The 14359-nt window shown below is 45.9% G+C and overlaps 1 long non-coding RNA gene across 1 annotated transcript in view; it reads left to right on the top strand.

Moving 5' to 3' along the window:
- LOC115076904 overlaps window positions 1-13623 on the top strand; it is a 122607-nt gene extending 108984 nt beyond the window's left edge. Inside the window, exons 3-4 of the long non-coding RNA XR_003852898.1 lie at window positions 3666-3767; window positions 13506-13623. This is a non-coding gene — a long non-coding RNA (uncharacterized LOC115076904). The remainder of the gene's footprint in view (window positions 1-3665; window positions 3768-13505) is intronic.
- Window positions 13624-14359: the final 736 nt, after the last annotated feature.

The following is a 14359-nucleotide window of genomic DNA, read 5'->3' as shown; positions in this document are numbered from 1 at the left end:
TAAAAAACCCCTCAAAAACAGGAAACAGTTATTTGAATCCCAAGACTCACTTAAAAGCAGCTGCAATTCCGCATGCAGCTAAGTATTACTCCAAAACACTGGAATATCTCGTAGCATTCTCAAAAGGCGACGTGTGGAGGATCGTCCTCTTGTCCCCACAGGTGGCTGCACCAGCCTCTCTGCCAGGCTTCCCTTCTACCTGGAAATCGTGAGCCGAGCTGGGATTCCAGCAGAATCCTCCTTCACGTCAGAGACTGGGAAAGAGGCACCCGAACCCCTGCTCCTCCATTAGCCCAGCGAGAGCCCTCGCTGGCCTCTTAGACAGAGCCTGTGATAGGAAGTCCTAGAAGGATGGATGGATGGAAGTGCGTTATCTCCTCATAAGATGTCCTTGCTATACCTTGCCTAAAAAGATAAAAATCCTAATGGGGCATGCAAGGAAATGGTTTTGTGTTTTCTTTTTGTGTGGGGTTTTCAAACTCATGTTTCAGTGAATTTAATGTTTTTTTTTGTTTTGTTTTTTTACTGAACTGAAATAAACATTTATATAATAATTTAATCTGAAATAAAAAAAAAACATAAACCGCCCCCTCTTTAACATCTTCTCCCTGGCACTGAAACAGCAGAATTACCACCCCTTCAAGCTTTCTCCTGTAAGATCCCCCCCCCCTCACCAGAGGCCTCTTATCCTCTTTCTGGAGTCTGGGACGTGGAAAGGGGCAGGCAGGAGCGATGCCCGGTTACTCCTGCCCTGGCAGTGATATTTTGTTGTAAAAGTGGTGCGAGAAAATGTGGCTGACCTCGGGCCCAGCTGGCACCATTTTTGGATTAGAGCCCAGCAGGGCAGGAGTGCGTGGGGATCACTCCTGACCCTTTCTAATTCGCAGACCCCAGGAAGGGGGTAAGAGACCTCAAGGGGAGGAATGAGGTGCTTACGGGAGAGGCCAGTGGTGGGCTGTAATCTCTTTCTTTTGCCAGCTCTGTTTTATATTTTATTTTTTGTTGACTTTCTGAAATGAAAGTAAATAGGAGGGATGGGAAAACTGAATTTGGGAGGGTTTTTTTTGTTTAGTTTTTAAATGGAGCACGGATGTTTTGTCATATTTTTAATTTAAAAATGAATGCACATCTCTAAATCCTAATGCCTCCTAGAGCAGGAAATGTGTGATCTTTTTAAATAGTAATAGTGCGTGAGTAGGAGAAAAGCACAGGCGAATGTATCTTGAAAACATAATTTGAGCCCTCCTTTGCTTTATCCATCTTATGCTCTTTGTTGCCAGAATCTGTTCCACGAGACTCCTGACATCGTTCTCTGCAGACAAAGTTTCAGTTGAAAGGCTAATTTTAGCTTTAGCTGATGGCTTCATTTTTGTTCTAATATGAATGGACCTCGCTCGTTTCAGGCTATTCAGCACAATGAGCGGTCCCGTCAGACTTGTTCTGCCTTTGGGAGCTCTCCATCTAACGTTGTCCTCTAAACTGGGCTGCAGCATGTGCTTCCTGCGAGCAGACTGGTTTGGAGGAGAAGAGAGGGGAAGGATAGGGTGCACTCAGGTGCTGCAAACCCAAACCTCTTCCCCTCGCAATAAAAGTGGATTAAATGAAATGAACTTAGCAGTTCCTGCACAGAGAAATTATTAGGAATTATCAGGAAAGGAATGGAGAATATCACAATGCCTCTGATTTGCTCCATGGTGCAACGTCATCTTGAGTACTGTGTGCATTTCTGGTCACTGCATCTCAGAAAAGATCCAGCAGAATTAGGAAAGGTACAGAGAAGGGCAAGCAAGATGATAAAGGTGCTTTTCAATATATTTATAAATGACTGGGAAAGGGGTGCGACGAGTGAGGTGATCATATTTTCAGATGATACAAAATTATGCAGAGTAGTTAAATCACAAGCGGACTGTGATACATTACAGGAGGACCTTGCAAGACTGGAAGATTGGGCATCCAAATGGCAGATGAAATGTAATGGGGTAAACTTTAGAAGGTGCGCGCGCACACACGTGCGCCTGATTTTATAACGTGTGCAGACGCGAGCATGTTATAAAATCCAGGGTCGGCGCACGCGCAAGGTGCACAGTTGTGCACCTTGCGCGTGCGCCGAGCCCACTCCGAGCTGCGCTGCCTTCCCCCGTCCCCTCCCGGCCGCTCCAAAATCTGAGGGAACTTCCCCACCTCCCCTGCCCTTTCCCCCCTACCTTTTTTGTCTTTTTTTCTTTTTCAAAACTTATTTTGGCCCTGGCACAGCGGCAAATGGCTGCTGTGGCTGGAGCCTCTGGCCCTGGGACTTACGCGCATCCTGGGGCTTTATGTGCAACACTGGGCCTTTTGAAAATAGGCCCGGCGTGCGGAACCCTTAGAAAATCTGGCCCATTGTGGACAAGTGCAAGGTGATGCATATAGGGAAAAATAACCCATGCTATAAACTACACAATGTTAGGTTCCATATTAGGAGCTACCACCCAGGAAAAGGATCTGGGCATCATAGTGGAAAAACATTGAAATCGTTGGCTCACTGTACTGTGGTAGTCAAAAAAAACAAAAACCAAAAACAATTTTAGGAGTTATTAGCAAGGGAATGGCAAATAAAATGGCTAGACCACATCTTGAATACTGTGTACAATTCTGGTCGCCGCATCTCAAAAAAGATATAATTGCGATGGAGAAGGTGCAGAGAAGGGCTACCAAAATGATAAGGGGAATGGAACAACTCCCCTATGAGGAAAGACTAAAGAGGTTAGGAGGAGATGGCTGAGAGAGGATATGATAGAGGTCTACCAAATCATGAAAGGACTTGAATGGGTAAATATGAAACTGTTATTTACTCTTTTGGATAATACAAGGACTAGGGGATACGCCATGAAGTTAGCAAGTCGCACATTTTAAAACAAATCAGAGAAAATTCTTTTTCACTCAACGCATAATTAAGCTCTGGAATTCATTGCCAGTGGATGGGGTTAAAGCAGCTCGTATAGCTGGGTTTAAAAAAGGTTTGGATAAGTTCCTGGATTCGTCCATAAACTGCTATTAATCAATAGGGAATAACCACTGCTTGTTGCCGACATTAGTAGCATGGGATCTATTTAATGTTTGGGTAGTTGGCAGTTATGTATGACTTGGACTGGCCACTGATGGAGCCCGGACCCTTGTCCTGACTCAGTATGGCATATCTTATGTTCTTATGTCCTGTGGGATCCAATGTTAGCAAGAGCCTGATGAATTGTCTCCAGTATGCTAGATGCAACAACTGGTACTGTGTGTTGTGTGTGAATGAAACATGCACATGCCTTGGTCTGTACCAACTTTTATAATGATTTATGTAACAAATGAGAGTGACCAATAGGCCAAGGGTTTATTAAAGCAGGTTTCACTGCTATTCAGCACCTGTGATGGACAGACAGATGCCCACTTCAAAATTGTCGCTTTTCAAATTTTTAAAAAATGTTTGTAAAAAGAGGGAGGAGAAAAAAGGCACTTTGATATCATTCTCCCCCAAAAAAACAGAGAGCTGGTGACTGCAGCCAGTTCGTACTGTGCTATTTTATTTTTTTTTGGTGAGGCACTTTGAGGGGCATTTTGGCTCACTCGGGAAGCAAGGTGTGTCTGCCTTGTGGTGTAACCTCCTGTCATTCATGGCCTCTCTCTTGAATCTCTTACAGATGGGACAGTGTGTGGCTGAGGGGTGAATCGGCCGGGAGGCTCTGGAACGGTAAAACGGCTCTGACGCTCGCGCACCACCAGCTCCGTCTTACTTCAACGAGGTAAGGAGCTCTTCCTTGAGATTTAACTTCTGTAGCTGGGTAGGAGAAGCTGCTGATCGTTTTCTGGTAACAGAAAGTAGTAGCAGACAGGTAAGGCCTGCACACCTGTCTGCTTCAGGTTTCTAGCACAGCTGTAAGCCAGTGGTTTTCAAAATGTATTGTTGGGGATCCAGTAAGCACCAGTAATCCTCGCAACCCAAACAGTAATAAGGCCTACATTCAAAGTGGTTTGTCCACCTAAACTTTGATTTAGCTGGTCAAACTGTGGGATTTGAATCTTGCTGACGGCACTGACTTTCTGGGTGTGTTCGGGGAGATATTCTCCAATATCCAGCTAAGCTATCTGGGTCAGGCCAGAGAGCAGTACTAAGGTTATCCACATCATTTGGAGGTCACTATTCAGCTTAGCTGGATAAGGTTGGACTTTATCTGCCTAAGTGGTGCTGTTTGAATATTAAAAAAAATACAGGTGGAGTAAATCACACACAAAGCAACAGAACAGAAAAATAGATGTGTGAAAATAAGGTAAATAACCTGTTCACTCCTTGAATATTCAATAAATAATCGCAAACTAAGTCATTTAATTGCAATATGAACTAGATTTAATACAGTCCCCCAACACGGCCGTGGTTTGCAGGTGGGGCTGCGTTGGAAGGGACCCAAAACAATATCTGGAAACAAAATATAAATAACTGAAATCAGAGAACAGGAACAGAATTGTGTGGCTACGATACAGCTGTAAGAATAAACAGGAATTGGTATTCAGTGACAAAAATAAGAGGAGGTAACATATTCAGGAGGTAAAGCCTTAAACATGTAAGACAGATGTGAGAGCAGCCTAAATTAGAATTATTTGTAAAGCAAGTTCATGGAGATGGAATTAAGGAAGAAAATAGTCAATGATCAAAGCCAGAATGGTTATGTCAGACAGAAATAGAGGTAAAAGGACAAATATATCAACCTAATTAAACTGGGTGTCGGACAGCATTCAGGAAGGCCCACATTTCTGAAAGACAGAATAAAGTGATACAAAGAATTAAACAGCTTCAGCCGGGACCGGGCATTATGAGCAGCTCCGGAGGCGGCGGATAGAGGCAGAAACAACGTTATGTGGTTTGAAAGCTGGAGCTTAAGGAGAAATAGGCGAGGGACTAAAGTGTAAAAACCTAAACGTGCCTAAGCTGAAACCGTTTGAGAAGGTGACCCGCCAGGGTCGACCAGCACGGTGCCATCGCAGCAGGAAAAGCCGGGAATTCGCTGTGGCACGTGGAGCTGTTCCTTTCCCCCTCCTTCCCGGGAATGGGCTGGATGTCTCTGAGAGGGTGGTAGGGTTTGCAGGGCTGAGTAGTTGGTGTGGATGGGCGGTGAGCTCTTTTTCTGCTGTGACTTTTCTATGCCACGACTCAGTGCTGAGTCTGGACCCCCAAGTCTGCAAAGCACAGTCGTTCTCTGAGGAATGATTCGCTGGAATGCGGGCGGTGAATCGCACCTTTCAACTTCAGTATATTTTACTAAAGCAAAAAGTTACAAAATTGTTTTTTGAGATTGCAGGACAGCGGAAATGTGTCCCCAGCGCTGGTTTTTGCTGCTTCCAAGAGCATGACTTGTTCTCAGGCTGCTTTTGCCAGCCTTATGACTCTGTGCTTAGTGCCCAGTGCTTAGCAGGAAGCCTGGGCTTTGCACTCAGCTTTGCACTCAGCTCAGGGGAAGTCGGGCAGTGCTGCTGAAAACCCGCCCTTGGAGCATTAAAGTCCGTGGCTGCTTTTGCAGGAACATTTAGTGGCCGGACAAAGAACAGCACTGGAAGAAGTTGTGCAGGGCTCCTGCTTGCAGGAAGATAGCTGGGCAATGTAGTGCTTTTTATGTATATAATGGAAAACGGGTATATGTGTGTGTGTGTGTGCCCAGCTGTTTTTTTGTTTTGTTTTTTTTGCACATGGTATTTTGTTTTTTCCAGTGCTGTTCCTGTGCATTGCCTCTCAGTAGCTGGGAGATATGAAAAGGGAACTTTCTCACTCTCTTCTCTCCCTCACCCAAGAGCTGAGGTGTATCATCTCTGCAGTACGCCTGAGCCCCGCTGGCTCTGAAAAGGAACCTGTGATCTGCATGCAGCCCCGGATACCTCCACAACATTAAAAAAAAAAAAAAAAAAAAAAAAAAAAAAGTGTAGCTTTTTCTCCTTGGGTGGGCTGAGGATAGGAATGCTGCAGAGGCAGCGTTCAGAGTCCTGGGAGGGGACGTTTTTGCCATCGCTAGCCTGCTAAAGGCACAGTTGTGCCAGGTTTCAGCAGGCGCCGCGGTCTGTGCTACTCCAAGGAGCATCACTCTGAGACGGGGGGGGGGGGGGAGCCTTGATAAGTGCGAATGGAAAAGGTCATGGCCCTCTAACCCCAGTTGGGATGGGTTCCCAAAGGAGTGGTTTTTTTCCCTGGGTACCTGACAGTGGTGCTCCTGCTCCAGCGAGGTCCCAGCGCTTGCACGCAGCTCTCAGATGCACAGCTCACACCAGGCCACAGAGGGAAGCCTGCTATAAGAAGGTTTCTCTTCTCTTTTATGGCTTCACTTGTACTTGCAGAGGAAACGGCACTGAGAACGTTAGAAAAAAATTCAGCAGTGAATTGAATTTTAGCGGTGCCTGTCAGAATGTGCCATATGTTACAGAGAATTTTTAGACTGAGGGAAGATGTTTATCCGTCCGTGCTTGCCCCCTTTTCCAAGAAGCAGAACGAATTGACGCCCACAGAGAATGTGACTCTTCTTTGCAAAGTGCGTCTGTGATGTAAGAATGGTTTTGTAGAAAAAAACCCACTGCTGGATGGCCCCTGGGTGTCGCGCTCTGTGGCTTCCAGCTCAGCTCCTCCTTAGGGCCTCCCAAGTGGCTTGGGCAGTGGTGTGTGCTGCAGGCTGCTAAGCAGAGGGCCCTGGCTTCCAAGCACGGCTCGGGTCTCAGGGAAGCTGCAGAGGCAGCGCTCACAGCCCCTGAAACATAGTCATCGTGCAAAATAGCAGCACAGAGCCCCAGGAGGAGCCCTGACGAATGGCTCCTGGCCAAAGGCCATCGCTGCCAAGACTAAAATAAGTTGGGAGGAGATATTAAAAAGGGGGGAAACTATCCCAGGTTGGTTGCAAGCAGAGGCTCCTGGATCTCAGTTATGGTTCTAAAGGACCTGGAAGCCCCAGAGAGATTAAAAAAAACCCCCAAAAAGTCTTAAGTTTAATCTTCCTTGCTCCTCACAAAGCTCAGGATGTGCTGTTAAAACCGTGCTCTGGATGCTGATACGTGAACCTCAGGCAGCAACTCTAGGAGTGTTTATCCCAAACTTGGCAAATCCTTCTTATGACTCCAGCTAAGAAACTCCACTCCTTAACACCGTTTAAAACCACCTCCCTGGACAGATGAGCAGTAGGGAAATACCTCTCTCTTCCTTGAGACCACATATGGGGCTTCAGTCAATCCCAGGTGTCCCCTTGGACCCAAACAGAACAGCAGTCTCTCCTGAAGGCGTAGGCACACTAACCCTGGGGCCCAGCCACCCTGCCAGGACAGGAGAAATGGAGAGAGACCTGAACCACAAGGGCTCAGTTGTTTTGTTAAAGCCGAGACCTCTCCCACTAGGGAGTGTCCAGCATTATCACTTCTTCTCTCTCTGACCTCACACACAGAGTCTGTTGAGACCATGAGGCCTACTACTAAGGGACAGTTTTGTGACCCTCTTTACTATGCCTGGGAGTTCATGGTAGTTTGAATTGGACTGTGCTAGTACACCTTGACGTGTGTGCTGTCCCCATGGGCACTCTAAGTAGGTGGGGAGAGGGGGTAGACAGGGTTTTGGGGGAAGAGGCTGGTCTGGTGGCTCAGTGGCGGTGCCGTGCACTGGGTTTGATCCATTGTGTCAGCACTGGGCACCTATTGTAGGCTCTTCAATCTGGGCACATGAATAGCAGTTAACTTTAGCCGGTTATGTTCAGTGCTGCGGCTGCTCTACTGAATAAACCTCCAGGGTTAGCCGGGTAAGTTTACCGAGCTAACTTTGCTATCTGGGCAGTGGCTGAATGTGCACCTCAGTGGTGGCAAGTTTTTAATAGCCTGCAAGCACATTTTCTAAGGGAAATTCCATGCGGGGTTTCCCTTAGAAATTTGGGACCCCACCATGGGGAATGGAGTGCCATTCTCTGTGCAAACATATGCATGGAAAGTCCTCATGCACCCTTTGCCTGCCCCTTCCTGATATGGGCAACAGAACCTGCGCTGGGACCAGGGCAGGTATTTTTATTCATGGAGGGGTAAGCTCCATGGGGAAAGCTTTGAAAATTTCCCTCTGACCTGTTGTATAATTCTTCCACTGGGCAAGGAAATGTATTTTTAAAAAGCCATATTAAAAGCCTGGCCATAAAGTAGAAAGTGAATAGCGTTTGTGTGTGCCCTGGAAGATCTAATGGTAAGATGACTGAACGGTAGATAATGAGACGGTGAGGGCTGCTCGTGATATGGTACAGAACATGGAAGGCGCACGGTGTGCAAAAGAGAATGACACAGCGTTCCAGTGGGAAGGCGTACGAAATGACGTTAGATATTTTGTGGCAGATGGTGGACAGTGAGGACTATGCACATTTGACTTGTATTCAAAAACCATTATTTGAGAGTATGAACATAATATTCTGACAGATGGGAACAAACAGTTTCAGATTAAGCACATTTGGGCCAAGAATTGTTTGCTCCTGGCCTCCCTCTTGCCCAAGTACACTGAATGGCTTCTGACTCGTTTGCATATCTTGTTCCAGCTTTTGCTGACAATATAAATTGCTTTCCTTTTGAAGTTTGACATTCTTTTTAATGATAACTGGCCTCTATGTAGCAGTTTTCATTCAATCAAGATTGCAACGCATGTTATGGTTCTTAAGCTACGTTTCGAACTGGACATGTGTCTCTGGCACAGAGAGATAGTGACTTGCCCAAGGTCGCACAGAGTCCCATATAGCTATGTCTACCACTCCAAGAAGTATCAGCTGCGGCAAAATCATCATTTAACAATCACGTCCTAATCTCAGGCCCCACTCTTCGCCTGCCCGACTTTGATCTTCCATGGTGACTGTGGATACTCCTAAAGCAGTGGTTCCCAAACCTGTCCTGGAGGACCCCCAGCCAGTTGGGTTTTCAGGATTTCTACAAAGTATATGCATGAGATAAATTTGCACAGACCGAGTCTCCATGGTATGCAAATGTTATCTCCGGCATATTCATTGTGGATATCCTGAAAACCTGACTGGCTGGGCAGGTTTGGAAATCTCTGTCCTTAATCATTTCCAAGGTCTCTGCGTAGCCATTCAGCATCAGTAGAGTGCCTTAGGGTAGAGAAGACTTTGACCCAAACTGTTGAGCAGAATCCTCTCACTAAGCTGGAAGGGCAGGGACTCCGTTTAGTCACTGATAAGGCATTGCTTGGCTTGATGACTATATCCATGCCAAATGTATTTAAATAAAAATGCATTAACCGCTTAGCATTCTTTCTAAATAAGTAAATAAAAGAAGTGGGGAGAGGAAGTCTTCAGAATTCTCCTACCTCCCAGGCCATTGCTCCGACCACTAGACCCAGGGGGCTTTCAACTTTGTTGCTTGGGGGCTGCAGAGGTTTCTCTTCAGATGTCTACAATAAATATTCGTCTAATTTATTTGCTTGTTTGGCTACTCTGAAAACCAGGCCTGTCTTCAGCTCTTCTGGACCAGAATTGTGACAACCTCCACACCCCACCTTTTTGCACACCCAACTGGGGGACCACATTTTATACTTTTTTATTCTTTGACTGCAACAGGTCAGTTTTTCAGAGAATCTAATTCTAGCTTCTGTGTTATATTTTAATACAAAACAGTTCTGTGAATGAATACAACTGAGAAACATGTAACTGTCCCTTTCACTGGGTCATAGTGACCTAGATGATGATGGCAAACTGCCAGGTCCATCTCATCTGCCCATTTTCTCTTCCTGTTGCAATGGTGCGGCCCTACCTGATCCCTTCCTCCACTTCCCTCCAACTGAGGAGCCTCTGTGCTTATCCATTCTTTCTTGAAAGGTATAAATGCCCCAAAAGCACAAATTGTACAGTGGAAGAAAGTTCTAGAACAAAAGACATGATATGAGGCCCTAAGTGTTGTGAGTGGCCTCGCTCACCTCCCGGCGCCACCTGTGTCGCCGCCTCTTCGTGACTGGAGTCGCCGCTGATGGTGCCTGTTTCGTGCAGTGGATGCTGCCCTTGTGCCGGTGTGGCCCTGAAACGCTGCTGGCAAATCCCCGATGCAGCGCGCTGTCTTCCTAGGCACCCGTGCCTCTGTCTGGAATTTAAGGGGACCGCAGCGGGAAAAGCCCTGTGGCCCCTTCTGATGATGTCATTACCTCACGCCTTTTAAGAGGCCACTTCTCCCATTGCTCCAGGTCTTTCATAAGGTTACTGGTCCTTCAGGGTCTCCTATTTCTTGTGGTTCTCGGTGTTCCTGCATCTAAGTCTTCAGTCCAAGTCTTCAGTTCTGTATCCAAGTCTTTGCCACTGCTTCAAGTCTTTGGAGTCCTCATCCTTGAATTCCTGAGTCCTGTTCCTGGTCTCCGGAGTTCTTGTTCCAGCCACCTACCTGTTCCCTCGACTTGTTTCGTGCCTTCAGTGCCTTTTGTCTTGTCATGAGCGTCCTGAGTCCTCATCCTTCGATCCTATGCTCAAGCTGTTCCTAAGCAGTTAATCCGCAAGGGCTTATGGAGTGGCCGGAGGGCGACCCCCCCCCCCCCCGGGACCAGCATGGGTTGCTGGCTCTCATCAGAGATGTCCTAGTTCCTGGTTTGATGTTCCTGTTTTAGCCAGCCCGTTCCCAGATGAGCTTGCCCACCAGTGACGTGGACCACGGCCAGCCCCGAGGTTGTGTCTGTTGCATTGAGGCACATGGGCTCACACTCACATCCACTCCATGTTCACAGCACTAAAGGGGTAGACTCAGGAGCACATTGGTTCCTCATCCATCATGTATTGCTCTTGGTTTTCTGTAGCCCAAATGCTTAAGTCTCTACTTTTTTTTTTTTTGTATTAAATCTTTGATCGCTTACATTATCAGGAAGACTCCCTTTTACTTGGTAGAACAAACAGATCACCAGTTTTCTACCCCCCTTCTTTTAAAATCTTTTTTTTTTTCTGTGCATTCGATAGAGACTTCAGCTATCTTGCTTTTTCTTGCCAAGACTCCCTCTTAGTTGGGCCAGCCTTATTCTCAAGCCCAGGTTATGCTGTTTCAGCGCATTGGGCCTGGGGATACTGCAGGCCTTCACAGCCCCTGAGGAAAGGGAATCCCAGCCATTGTTCCAACAGCGACTCCAGCTGTCTGGACTTGGAATGCAAGCAAACCGGAGGGAACTGTGGATTTTGGCTGCTGACCAAGGATTATCGCCAGGTGGCTTTGAATGAGTCTGTGGTGCCATAGTCTCCTTAGCTCCAACTGAACTGGAGCTCTGAGGAACAGCTGGAAACTGCTGTGCCAGAAAAAACAATTCTCCTCCTTAGTAGCTTTCAAATGTTGGCTTGGGCACCCTCTTTCTTGTCACAAAAATGGCAACAAGCCTTGGAGTATAAAAAAAACAAACAATAACATATTTTATTTTTGATCTGTTATGGACTCTGCCAAGTTTAAAATTTTTTAAACTGTTCTCCATTGGCGAGCAGAATTAAATTATAACCAGTGGGGTGATGTCACCTGACAGTGCTGACACGGACTCACCTTCTCGGAGCTCAGAAATGTTTCTGAGCATACCTGGGAGTTGCCGTGTGTGGCCCCTGCTTCATGAGCCTCTCAGTCTCTTCCAGAGAGCTGGGCGGGTAATACATATATGGCTGACTTATCCTGCTGTCTATGGAGAAACCCCCATTACAGGTGAACAACTTTACTTTCTCCATTGACAGGCAGGATTAAATCAACCATGACCAGTGGGGATTCTCAAGTTGAATGTTTCCTTGCTGAGCAACTGACAACCTGGACTCCACCCAGTGGAGAGCAGACTACTGGCTGAACATGTTGTGTAGAACTGCATGCTGAAAGATACTCTCTCTTCAGGTCACACTGTCTGAACAGCAGTGGGACATGAAGGCGCGAATGGATGACAAAGTAGCAGTTTTTCAAATGTTTTCAGTAGACGTGGCTCAAAGATGAGCCACTGAGGTAGCCTTGGCTCGTACTTGATGAGCCTTGGCAGAGTCCATAAGTTGTAGTCCAGCCAGTGTGTAGCAGTGTGCCCAATAGCCGGTTGTTAGTTCTTTTGGCTACTGCCTGTCCCAGACTGTTGGGATTGAAGGACATGAACAGCTGAGAAGCTTTAAGGTGAAACAGAGTCCTCTGCAGGTAATAAGTTAAGGCTCTCTTACAGTCCAAGGTGTGAAAATCCCACTCTTTGCATGCCTTTGGTTTTGGAAAGAATGTAGGCAGCACATAATTGCTTGATTGACCCGTAATTACTTGATTGATGTGGAACGCAGATACCACTTTTGGAAGAAGCTTAGGGTGAGTACAGAGATCAACTCTATTGTTAAAAAAACTGAAGGTATGGTGCATAAAAAACCAGGGCCTGTAATTCACTTACTCTTTGTGCAAAGGTGACAGTCATGAAGAGCAAAATCTTCCAGGTGGGGTCCACCGACTTGGAGCCAGAACCTCATTAATGTCCTGTGGCACTGGTGGTTTACTGACTGGAGGCTTGGTGTGCTATATAATCCCTTCATGAGCTTTGATACTAAAGGCGATGCGCTGCAGTGGTGCTGTGCATTGAGAACCGCTGCTATAGAGGGTCTATCGCTGTTTTCAGTGCAGTCCAGCACCCTCCCTAGGGGATGTGCTTAGACATGGATAGTAACATTTTATTTATTTATTTATTTATAACTTTTATATACCGACATTCAAATGAATATCACATCGGTTCACATACAACTGGGGAGTCAAAAACTAAAAGAGAGGAAGGAAGAGTAAAAAAAGGGGTGAGAGAGTAACATCTGTTACCACTTTACATATATGTCATATAAAAGGGACACAATGTTTAGTAAGGAAACCTAGGGATTCTCACTTCAAGCTGTTGGAGAGGGAACACAGTTTAGCAGCATGACGTGGCAGCAGAGGTTAAGCATGCTGAGAAGAATGATTACCCAGTGGGGGAGCTTAGAAATAATTTGGAGGGAAAAGATCGCATTTTCTCTGAGAGGGAGATAGAGGTTTCCATGGAACAGCACTGAATGGAGTGCTTTTGTATTCCCTTTGGGGGAAAAAAGTATGTTTTTCCTACAGTATAGTTGAATGGGAAGTGACATAAGAAATTCTGTTGGGAGTCTCTGATCATGTTCTACCTATTATTGTCATTGCTGAATAGTTTGCTGAGAGGAAGGGGTGAGAGAGTGATCCCCCAGAGAGTGAAAGAATGGAAGAGATGGTATCGGGTGGGCAGTGGCAGAAACAGAGCCAGATGATGCTTTGTGGATTGAATTTGTTAGACCAGTGAAGCGGTTGGGCCTCTGGTCTTGTTTGTAGAATCCATATGAGATCAAGTGTGTCACATCAGCCCTAGGTTATGCTTTTATGGGAAAGAATAGAAGAACCCAAAGTGTGGTGTTAGTGGAGAGAAGATGGTAATTTGTTGGAAGTCACCAAATTGATAGGATCCTACTGGCACCCCATCTCGTTCAGAGGGTAAAACATTTTTTAGCTTAACCTTCATTGTATTGCAGTGTTGGCTCTGCTCATTGGAAGACAGGTAGAGAAGAAACAACTTTTGTATTTGAAGGCCTGCGATTCGGTATTAAAAGCTGGATCGGTTTGAACAGACTGACCTCCACAGTGGGGAATGGGCTGAGAAGAAAAGAAGAAAAATTGAAATTCTTGCAAAACATATGTGTACAGCATGTGCATGTAACTGTTTACCACTTCTGCCTTATTTGTTGGAGTAAAGTCGTTGGAAACAACCATCACTATGCAAGAGTGCAGCTTTGTAGCTTTCTTTTCAATGGGAAGATCGCTGTGTGGGTGTCCTATCCATAACAGAGGGAGGTTCGATAAAGTTTGTGTGTGTGTGGTCTAGATAAAAAGCAAGCCAAAGGGAGTTAATTCTAGTGTCTGTCTTTCTCCCACCCACCCCTAGCTCATCCTTTGATTTATAGGCAAGAGGCCCTTAAAAATCAATGAGACTCTTACCTAAAACACACTATTGTACCAGCTGTTATCAAGAGTTTATGTATCCTCTTGTAGGTCACTACCAGATTAATAGTGAACACACCAAAAAATGAAAGGGTGTACTCATCCCTTCTCCCATAGCAACCTCAACTTAACTAAGAACTCAAGAAAACTATGATGAAGGCAGCAGTCCAGCAGCAAGAGGGGAGGCCTTCCAATCTTTTGCATTGAATGTCACATGTATGATTTTTTTTATCCACTGGTGAGAGGTTGAATGTGCACCAAGTGAAAAGAGCTCCTGGCTCTCAGAGAACGAGTCCGATCTCTGGAGTCTAGAATGGCAGACCTAGAGTAGCTGAGGCAAACAGAGTTTTATATAGAGGAGACCTTCAGGGACCTAGTAGCCAAGTCC

Source organism: Rhinatrema bivittatum, chromosome 15, assembly GCF_901001135.1.
Source record: "Rhinatrema bivittatum chromosome 15, aRhiBiv1.1, whole genome shotgun sequence".
Classification (NCBI taxonomy): Eukaryota; Metazoa; Chordata; class Amphibia; order Gymnophiona; family Rhinatrematidae; genus Rhinatrema; species Rhinatrema bivittatum.
Note: the sequence above shows the minus strand (reverse complement) of the source record. Positions and strands in the feature narration are given on the sequence as shown.